The following is a 4,973-nucleotide window of genomic DNA, read 5'->3' as shown; positions in this document are numbered from 1 at the left end:
ATAGGAGTTTCACTTTTTGTATTGAAGAACTGAAATAAATTAACTTTTTGATGATATTCTAATTTAGTGAGATGCACCGGTATCACTGACTGTACTATGTACAGATGTATCAAAACGTGTATAAGAATATTTGACTGAATTCATATCCTTCTCGACTTTAGTGTGAAGACATTGGTGGGCTAACATTCATTACATCATTCTGTGTAGCTCTAATAGAGGAGAGACAGTCATGAAAAACTGTTCAAAGAGAGCTAGCAAAGATAGAAGTCACTTATCTTTCCGTAAATGAGCTGGCTAATTAATTGATAACTACCGTAATCTCTTCCTATTATTTCCTTAGTGCAAGAATCAAAGTCTCAACACCTTTCTCTCACTGTGGAACCTGTGAACACATCAGGAGACATAGATTATAAAACCCGGCAGTTTATTATCAGATACATTTTCAGTGATAGCTCACAAAGTAAGTGGCCAGTGACTGACTGCCAACTTTTTGAACTTTTGCAGCATGTAGAAAGGTGTAGAATCTGTTACCACCACATGTGAGGTGTACATTTATCATATGTGCGACTTTTACAAAGTATAGACTGCTTTACTTTTCTTTGGCGTAAAAAAATGCAAAAAAACAACAATATAGTATACAGTTTTGTAACGAGAGTCTGTAGGCAATGTATGTAACTGTATAGTATACATTAGAGTATGTTGGGCCTTTCTGATTGACAAATTTGTTTAAAGATTTCAGATTTTCCATATTGAGGGAAAAATTCCTTCCTCACTCCACATATGGCAATCAGACCAGTTCTCTGGATGAACGTCCCATAACATATTCTAGTATCCATAACCTGTAATATAAAATTTTTAAAGGAAGACATCCAGTTCCTCCTTGAACTTTTTTAGTGAATCAACCATTACAGCATCATGTGGCAAAGAGTATTTGGATAATCTTACTGCTCTTACAGTAAAGAGTCACTGCCTGTGAAAATGATTAAACCTTCTTTCCTCTAGACATAGCGGATGCCCATTGTCACTGTTGCAGGCCTAGGTGTAAAAACATAGTTTGAAAGATCTCTGTACTGTCTCTTAATATATTTCTACATTGTAATAAGATTTCCCCTAAGCCTTTGTTTTTCCAAAATGTATAAGCCCCAGGTTGATAGCCTGTCTTGGTACAACAATTTACCCATTTCCTTAATATCCTTGTTCGCTTGTCTCTGCACCTGCTATAGATCAGCTATGTCCCTCTTATACACTGAAGCCCAAAATTGTACACAGTATTCTAAATGTGGCCGCATTAGTGACTTGCATAGAGGCAAAATTCGTTGCCTGTTGTAATGCATCGCTTTATTGTATTTGCCTTGGCAGCAGCTGCCTGGCACTGCTCACTAAAGTTGAGTTTTCTGTCTGCCCATATGCCCAAGTCTTTTTCAGTGACAGTTTTGACCAGTGTTTTATCATTTAGTTCATAACTGTATATTTTATTTCTTTGGCCCAAGTGGATTTATACACATTCAATTTTAATTGCCTGTGAGACGGGTCATTTGCGAGGGATGGTATGTGTCTCCTAGGATGTGCATAGAGGCATATTGAACCCGCTGGAGTGCATTGCTGTCACAGACACAGCTGTGATTGCAGTGCAGAATAAAAGTAAAGTTTGAACTTGGTCAAGCTATTTGGCTAAGTTGGATTCAAGAAAACCCGGCATGGGCTTTTATTCTTGGAGTGGATTACAGGATGGCAGTGGGGCGGTCCACTCCCTTCAGCCCGGGTCTTATCAGTGGCTCATAGCCACAGATTCCTTTTAAAAATCTGGAGCAAAGGTTTGGGTGGGTCAGTGTTGGGACTGCTAGGAGCATAGCAAGAAGCTCTGAAAGTTTGTGTGAAGTTGAACACAGGCCTGTGAAGGCAACGTATCTGTCTCACCCTAAGTGACACGGCGCAGCCGTCTCCCACGGCAGCAGTTTTACACGGACTGTGTGGATATCTCAGCTGCGATCCAAAGGAGACAGCTTTTGCTTTTGAGTTGTACGTTTTTGCCAAATAATGCCGTTTAAGTTGGACTTTCCTTGGGTCACTGCCTCATTACTGCTCAGTGTGAACACCACCACACTACAGTATGGTGGAGAATGCGGGCAGTGTGAACTGAAGCATACCCCTAAAACTGCATGTCTGTGATCAAGCCTGCCAAGCTACAGCTCAAGCCCACTGACAACATGGAGGAACTACTGAAACAGTTGGTGCTCACCCAGCAGCAGCAGCTGCATCTCCAGTGGCAACTGCAGGAACAGAACCAGCAGCAGCAGCGCACTAATGAACTTATTGTGCAGCAGATTGCAGCTCTGCGAGAGACGCCATCATCACCGACCCCGGAACATCGTACGGCCCGGGACAAGGTCCGTTCAGCGTTGAGGAAGCTGAGTTTGGAGGATGACATGGAAGCCTTCCTCACCGTCTACGAGCACACCGCGGAGCGGGAAAACCTGCCAACTTCCCAGTGCGCTGAAGTGGTGGCTCCGTTTCTGATGGGCGATGCGCAGAAGGCCTACTTTGAGCTCAGTCGGGAGGATGCCCAGGACTATGGGAAGCTGAAAGGTAAGATCCTTGCCCGATTGGGGGTTAATACATATGTGAGAGCCCAACAGGTGTTTTTCTGGACCATTGTGGAGGCCCGACCCTCCAGGTCTCAAGCATACGACTTGCTGCAGCTAGTTAAAAGGTGGTTCCAGCCTGAGACCTTGACTCCGTCCCAGATGGTAGAGGCGGTGGTGGTCGACTGGCTAGTGAGGACTCTGCCAGTCGCTATACAGCGTTGGGTGGGGTAAGGGGACCCGGGCACTCTAGACTAGGTGGTTAGCCTGATCGAGTGGTACACAGCCACTCAGGACTTCATTCGGGACTCTGCCCCAATGCAAGGGGCAAGTCGACCCCTGCAAGCCCAGGAGCCTTGGAAAGGGTCACGCCCCTCTGCCGGGGAAAGTCAGAACCGAGCCCATACTGAGGGTGGCAGAAGACCAGTTTCCCCTAAATAGGTCTCCAGGACTAGTGGTGCCACCGCTATTAGATGCTGGCGATGCCAAGGGCCAGGACATATGGCTGCCAACTGCCCCCTGACTGTTGAACCCATGGACTGCGGGTTTACCAGCAGGTTGTCTATGTATGCTCGGACCGTCTACACCGCAGACCCTGTCGGTCCAACAGGGGAACTCCATCTGTGCCAAATGTACATCAATGGACATCGAGCGGAGGCTCTCTTGGACCCAGGGAGCCTAGTGACCTTCGCCCATGGGTCACTGATCTCTAGGTTGGAACCCACTGGGGGAAAGGTCAGGGTCATATGAATTCATGGCGAACTCTGCGAGTATCCTTCGGCGGAGGTTACCTTTTCCACTCCGTTCGGAGAGGTTAAACATGTGGTCAGAGTGGTAAAGACTCTTCCTTATGGGACTGTGCTAGGAAGAGACTTACCCCTGTTTTGGTCCTTGTGGGAGAGAAAGATTAACTCTCCCACAATAAAGATGTGTTCAGTTGCAGAACCCGAGGATCCCGAGTCAGGGATACCTGCTGTAGGGGTCGCCAACCTCGGGACAGAGTGTAATCCCGATAGGTTTCCCCTGGAGGTACTGGCAGGAGAGATCGAGGAGACCCTATCGATCCCAGAGCTGGAAGTGTCCCGGGGAACATTTGGGACAGCTCAGCTGCAGGATCCTACCCTGACCCAGGCATGGGAAAGGGTAATAGAGGTAAATGGGGTGGCTCAGCAGCCGGGTGCAGAGACGGTTTTTCCATGTACTCTTTAGGGTTGACAAGATCAGAGATGAGGTGGTGGAACAGCTAGTAGTTTCTCAGTCTTACCGTCGGGCAGTGCTCGAGATGGCCCACACACACCTGCTGGGTGGGCATCTAGGGGTTACAAAGATGTAAGAGCGCATCTTGCAGCGGTTCTTTTGGCCTGGGATTTACGCTGAGTTACAGAGGTATTGTGAATCTTGCCCGGAATGTTAGCTAACCACACCCCCTGCAAGCTTCCATAGCCCATTGGTACAGCTGCCGGTTATAGAGGTACCTTTTGAACGGATTGCGATGGATTTGGTGGGACCCATTGTAAAATCAGCTCGAGGCCACCAACATATACTTGTGGTTGACGATTATGCCACCCGTTACCCAGAGGCCATTCCGCTACGCCACACTTCGGCTAAACTTATTGCCCGGGAGTTGTTTGCCATGTTCTGTCGCCTTGGGCTGCCTAAGGAGATCCTTACAGATTAGGGGACTCCTTTTATGTCCAAGGTGATGAAGGAACTGTGTAAGCTGCTGAAAATAAAACAGGTGTACACGTCGGTGTACCATCCACAGACCGACGGGTTAGTCGAACGGTTCAATAAAACCCTCAAGTCCATGCTAAAAAAGGTGGTTTCCAAGGACGGGAGGGATTGGAACATGTTACTGCCCTATTTAATGTTTGCCGTCCGTGAGGTACCACAGACTTCCATGGGGTTCTCACCCTTTGAGTTACTGTATGGAAGGCACCCCAGGGGGCTGCTGGATGCAGCCAAAGAGAGGTGTGAACAAAAGCCTACCCCACATAGGAGTGTAATAGAACATGTGGCGAGTATGCAGGACCTGGATGCTCAGGTAGTGCAGAGCCGAGCATATAATAGAAAGGCCACAGTCAGGTCCTTTAAAGAAGGGGATTGGGTATTAGTATTAGTGCCCACTGCAGAGAGTAAACTCTTGGCGAAGTGGCAAAGGCAATATGAAGTCCGGGAAAAGGTTGGGGAGCTAAATTACAGAGTGTACTAACCTAGGAAGAGGAAACCCGAACAGTTATATCATGTCAATCTGCCTAAAGCCTGGAAAGACCAGGAATGTATGATTACGGATGCGACTCCGGTCGTTTCGTCTGTGGACCCTCCAACGCCGGCCCGGGAGGAGGCCGGAGGAGAGGTAAAGATAAGTGACGCTCTCACTAAACAGCAGCG

The sequence above is a fragment of the Phyllobates terribilis genome, unplaced genomic scaffold, assembly GCF_046119375.1.
Source record: "Phyllobates terribilis strain yellow unplaced genomic scaffold, ASM4611937v1 Scaffold_11__3_contigs__length_659146591, whole genome shotgun sequence".
In the NCBI taxonomy this organism is placed as follows: domain Eukaryota; kingdom Metazoa; phylum Chordata; class Amphibia; order Anura; family Dendrobatidae; genus Phyllobates; species Phyllobates terribilis.
Note: the sequence above shows the minus strand (reverse complement) of the source record.